This window comes from Nanorana parkeri, unplaced genomic scaffold (genome assembly GCF_000935625.1).
Source record: "Nanorana parkeri isolate BGI_ZX_2015 unplaced genomic scaffold, ASM93562v1 scaffold2, whole genome shotgun sequence".
In the NCBI taxonomy this organism is placed as follows: Eukaryota; Metazoa; Chordata; class Amphibia; order Anura; family Dicroglossidae; genus Nanorana; species Nanorana parkeri.
This window is the reverse complement of record NW_017306270.1, coordinates 3151729-3157931: the sequence shown is the minus strand read 5'-3', so window position 1 is coordinate 3157931 and position 6203 is coordinate 3151729. Positions and strand designations below refer to the sequence as shown.

Genomic DNA, 6203 nt, shown 5'->3' with positions numbered 1-6203 from the left:
TTTTAGGTCAGTTTCTTAATATTATGAAGAACATGAACACTCTGTGGTGTGGCACAGCTATATCCAATTCTGCATACCTGGCTTTATATTATAAGAACTTTATAATATAAAGCCAGGTATGCAGAATTGGCTACAGCTGTGCCACACTATACAATAATACACTGTTCTGGACATGTGATCATCTATTTTCCCAAGAAAAAGAAGTGAGATGAACTGAGGGGGATCAGCTCAAAGTACAGATAGTAACGAGGGCTTTTAATATTATAACATTTTATAATATTTAAAAAAAAGACATTGAATAATCAAATGAATATTTATCATGCCATTGCTAACTAAGGCGTGCATCCCCATAGTGGGGAAAATAGATGAGCACATGTCCAGAACACAGTGTATAGTGTGGCACAGCTGTATCAGATTCTGTATAACTGGCTTTATATTATTATGACATTTTCTTATAATATAAAGCCAGGTATGCAGAATTGGATATAGCTGTGCCACAGTGTTCTGGTCTGCAGTCTGGACATGTGCTCATCTATTTTCACCACTAGGGGTATACAAGCCTTAGTTAGTCTACATAGTACATAGTTATTTTCTTTTTTTTTAAATGATATATGCCGGTAAATAGCATTTTTGTGCCCAGCCCCATGAGGTGCGGCAGTACTAACCTGCTGTGTCGTCTTCTCCGTCTGCTTCAGCCACTCCGCGTCACAGCCTAGTCATCTGCTCCATTCTGACCTCTTCTCCCGCTGATTGGCCGATGACAGGCTTCCTCACCAGTCACTCCTGACTGGTGAGGAAGACTGTCAATCATCCAATTAGCGGGAGAAGAGGTCAGAATGGAGCAGATGACTGAGGAGTTTGCGGCCATCTTGCTTCATTGAAGATGCGATGGAGGTCCTGTGTGCGGCGGATTCGGGTCACTGAAGATGGCGGACGCGGCACAGGTACTCGTTTTTTGTATCGGAGTATTTGCACGAGTACGAGTACTCATGCAAATACTCGGTATCGCCGCCGATACCGATGCTTGTATCGGTATCGGTGCATCCCTATTAAAGATACAATGTCAATCATCCTTTCATATATACTGAATACAATATATCAGAAACAGAGGCCTCCTCCAGATGCAATTCGCCCCCTAGTGGAGCCTAATTGTAGAGAAAGAGGACATGGGGAAGGAGGAGTCTATAGAATATATATATATATAAACACTATATTGCCAAAAGTATTGGGATGACGGCCTGTACACACGCACATGAACTTTAATGGCATCCGTAGGGTTCAATATTGAGTTGGCCGCCCTTTGCAGCTATAACAGCTTCAACTCTTCTGGGAAGGCGTCCACAAGGTTTAGGAGTGTGTCTGTGGGAATGTTGGACCATTTGTGAGGTCAGGTACTTATGTTGGAGGAGAAGGCCGGGCTCGCAGTCTCCACTCTAATTCATCCCAAAGGTTGAGGTCAGGTCTCTGTGCAGGCCAGTCAAGTTTCTCCACCCCAAAATCGCTCATCCATGTCTTTATGGACCTTGCTCTATGCACTGGTGCGCAGTCATGTTGGAACAGGAAGGGGCCGTCCCCAAACTGTAACCACAAAGTTGGGAGCAGGAAATTGTCCAAAATGTCTTGGTATGCTGATGCCTTAGGAGTTCCCTTCACTGGAACTAAGGGGCCAAGCCCAACCCCTGAAAAACACCCCCACACCATAATCCCCCTTCCACCAAACTTTACACTTGGCACAATGCAGTCAGGCAAGTACCATTCTCCTGGCACCCGCCAAACCCAGACACGTCCATCGTATTGCCAGACAGAGAAGTGTGATTGGTCACTCCAGAGAACATGTCACCACTTCTCTAGAGTCCACTGGCGGTGTACTTTACACCACTGCATCCTACGCTTTGCATTGCACTTGGTGATGTAAGGCTTGGATGCAGCTGCTCGGCCATGGAAACCCATTCCATGAAGCTCTCTACACACTGTTGTTGGGCCAATCTGAAGGCCACACAAAGTTTGGAGGACTGTAGCTATTGACTCTGCAGACAGTTGGCGACTTCTGCGCACTTCAGCATGCGCTGACCCCACTCTCATTTTACGTGGCCTACCACTTCGTGGCTGAGTTGCTGTTGTTCCCACTTTGTTATAATACCAGTAACAGGTGACCGTGGAATATTTAGTAGCACGGAAATGTCACGGATGGACTTATTGCACAGGTGACAACCTATCACGGTACCACGCTCGTAGTCACTGAGCTCCTGAGAGCGACCCATTCTTTCACAAATGTTTGTAGAAGCGTCTGCATGCCGAGGTGCTTGATTTTATACAACTGTGGCCATGGAGGTCATTGGAACACCTGAATCCAATGACTTGGTGGGGTGTCTTAATGCTTTTGGCAATATAGTGTGTGTGTGTATATATATATATTTGTCCATCATCCTTTTGCATATAATACAATGTACTGCAAACAATGAACCCTTAAATTACTCGGCACATGCTCAGTGTGGTGTAGATTACCTGGCAAATGCTCAGTGTGGTGTAGATTACCTGGCACATGCTCAGTGTGGTGTAGATTACCTGGCACATGCTCAGTGTGGTGTAGATTACCTGGCACATGCTCAGTGTGGTGTAGATTACCTGGCACATGCTCAGTGTGGTGTAGATTACCTGGCACATGCTCAGTGTGGTGTAGATTATCCGGCACATGCTCAGTGTGGTGTAGATTACCTGGCACATGCTCAGTGTGGTGTAGATTACCTGGCACATGTTCAGTGTGGTGTAGATTATCCGGCACATGCTCAGTTTGGTGTAGATTACCCTCCTGTGGATGGGGGCATCATTCTTGCCTAGGTGAGAAAGGTGGACGCTCTGGCTTTGGTGTAAAAATGTATGGCCTGGATGGGAAGGGGGTTTAACACCGCGGATGTCAACTGGTTAAACAAAAAATTTAAATCTGGTGAGGAAGGGGGAGGGGCGATATAAGATACAGCAGAAGAGTGCAGAGCACTTTAAGAAAGGACTTAAGCCAGCGGATCACCATTACAGCCACTGAGCCAGGCAACCAACATTTTCCAAGGGAGGTCAGCAATGGCAGTCTCACCACTAGTCCTCTCCTGACAGGCCCGCTTTATGCCCCCCGGATATCACACCGTGCATGGGGAATCTGCCCACCTCCGCTAATGGCAACGAGAAGCCCGGAGTGTCCCCCGAGGTCCAGCACATGGATCCTCTATGTGAAGGTCAGCACTATGGTCAGCGATCTCCTCGGAATCCCCTCCACCCCTCCCGGACCACCCACACGTCTGCAGAGAGAGCGGTCCTGATCCAGGCACCCTGGGGAGGGGCGGGGCTGTCCCCAAGATAGAATAGGCAGGGAGGCTTAGCAGAGTAGGCGGTACCTGGTTCGTTTTTTTTTAAAGAGCGGAGTAGGCGGTACAAGCGAGCGGCGCTGTCTAAGCGGTGGGCGGAGTGAGGCGTAAAGTAGGAGGGGACAGGTTTGGGGCTCTCTAGGCAGTAGGCGGGGTTTAGAGCCGAGTGGGCGGGTGCAGTCTCATGACTCTCCGGGCGGGGTGGCAGACTGGCCGAACTGACTTGCTGGAGCCTCCGGAGGGGGAGAAATTGGCAGACTGGCTGGGGCAGGTAGGGAGATCATCACCCGGTGAGGGGTGCAGGGTGACCGGGAGAGGGGTGAGCGTACACCGGGGGATGGGGGAGTGCAGGGTGACAGATCCCAGAATATACATTCCCAGTTACATGACACCTCCAGCACTGGGCTGACTGGTGTGTGCTGGGGGCGGCATCTGTCACTGCTATAGGGGGGATTGTGTATACACTGTTATCACTGTTGTATATACATTGGTATGAGGATTGTATACACTGCTGGGAGTTGTGTTGTTTTTATACAGCAGCAGCAGGTTCAGGTGATGGGATGTCCGGGTGATGGGTGACAATTGCTGCTTTTTATACGATGTATCTCCTGAGTTTCCTCCACTTCTACAGAATGTTATACATTGTAACACCTGAGCGGATCCTAACTTTGTACTGCGCCACCTCTTCGGTGCCACACAGCACTTGGGAGTTCTCATGCTCCAGAATCTGATGGTGGGTCACTTGGGTTCTGAATGATCTGTTATATAAAAGTATATAGAAAAATCTTGTCTGTTGCAGTTCACCGGTCCTTACATGTAGTATTGCCATTACTGTTATTTATTTTCACCTGGTGATCCCGCCAGTAACACACTTCCTGTCGTATGGGGACAGTGCCCACTCATGACAGCGCTGTATCAATGCAGGAGCAGTGTTGTCACCCTAGGCTGCTTTCCTTATTTGGACTACAAACACCTCCTCCTTTCCATTTCGTGGGAGGGGGCAAGGGATTTGTAGTTTACGCAAGATAGTTTGAAAGGAAAATAACCTCTGAAATTTCAGCTTGCAGGAAGTGACAATGAACACTGCATTTTTGGCAGGATCTGAAGGTCATTTTTGTACTTGCTGAATTGTTCTTAGCCTAAGCAAAAAAAATTGTAGGGGAAAAAACCTAATATAGTCTAGTACAGTATAGTAAACACTGTACAGTATAACATATTACAGCATAGTATTGTGAAACCCTGTATAGTATAACAGTATAGTATAGCCTAGTGTAACATAGTACAGTGTAGTATAGTAAAACATATTACAACAAAGTATTGTAAAACACTGTATAGTATTGTATAACATAGTACAGTGTAGTGTAACACAGAATAGTGTAGTATAGTAAAACAAAATAGAGTAAAACACTGTATAGTATGGTGTAGTATGGTATAGCATAACACAGTTTAGTGTAGTATAGTAAAACATTGTATAGTACAGTATAACACAGTATAGTAATATATAGTATAACATAGTATAGTATACCATAGTACAGTATAACACAGTATAGTAATATATAGTATAACATAGTATAGTATACCATAGTACAGTATAGAGTAACACAGTTTAGTATAGTAAAACATAATATAGTATAACACTGTATAGTACAATATAGTGTAACAGTATAGTATAGTAAAACACTGTATAGTATACCATAGTACAGTGTAGTGTAACACAGTTTAGTATAGTAAAAGACTGTATAGTAATGTATAGTGTAAAACATAATATAGTATAATACTGTATAGTATAGTACAATATAGTATAACACAGTTTAGTGCAGTATACACTGAGTGGCCAGATTATTATGACCACCTGACCACCTGACGTTTGTAGGTAAATTAGCTATAATTTGGGGCTGAAGTTGCTAGAGGGCCAGACCATTATAAATAGGGAAGCAGGTTGTTTACCACGACAGTAGAAGTGATTTTTTTCTGAAGATACGGGGAAACAACGCGATTTAACAGCCTTTGAACGTGGGATGATTGTTGGCGCTCGGAGCCATGGAGTGAGTATCAGCAAAACAGCAGAATTCGTTAAATGTTCAAGAGCAGCTGTTGTTAAAGTGTTTAAAGACTGGACTGTCAGCCGAAAATCTGGGTCTGACCGTGCAAATTGTGGCCGTCAGCGACTAGTCAATGTTAGGGCAGAACGGAGAGTGGCAAGACTGGTACAAGACAACAGAAGGGCAACAGTGCAGTGTCAGATTCCTCGCATCACCTTTCAACATCTCGTGGAGTCACGAGGAGGCCCAACGAAGTACTGGTGGGGTGGTTATAATAATCTGGCCACTCAGTGTAGTAAAACACTGTGTAGTATAACATAGTATAGTATAATAGTAAAACACCGTATAGTACAGTATAGTATAACACCGCTTAGTGTAGTATAGTAAAACACTGTATAGTATAGTATAACAAAGTATAGTAATATATAACATAGTACAGTATAGTAATATATAACATAGTACAGTGTAACACAGTTTAGTATAGGAAAACATAATATAGGATAACATAGTATAGTAATATATAGCATAGTACAGTGTAGTGTAACACAGTTTAGTATAGTATAGTACAGTGTAGTGTAACACTGTATAGTATAGTAATATATAGTATAGTATAGTGTAGTGTAACACAGTGCAGTATAGTATAGTACAGTGTAGAGTAACACAGTTCAGTATAGTACAGTGTAGTGTAACACAGTTTAGTATAGTATAGTACAGTGTAGTGTAACACAGTTTAGTATAGTACAGTGTAGTGTAACACAGTTTAGTATAGTATAGTACAGTATAGTGTAGTGTAGTTTAGTATAGT

The 6203-nt window shown here is 44.0% G+C and overlaps 1 protein-coding gene across 1 annotated transcript in view; it reads left to right on the top strand.

Moving 5' to 3' along the window:
• The first annotated feature begins 3549 nt into the window (after positions 1-3549).
• Positions 3550-6203, top strand: part of DNMBP (dynamin binding protein) — a 110526-nt gene continuing 107872 nt past the window's right edge. The window contains exon 1 of the mRNA XM_018562880.1: positions 3550-3627. The gene's annotated coding sequence lies outside the window, so the exon portion shown is untranslated. The remainder of the gene's footprint in view (positions 3628-6203) is intronic.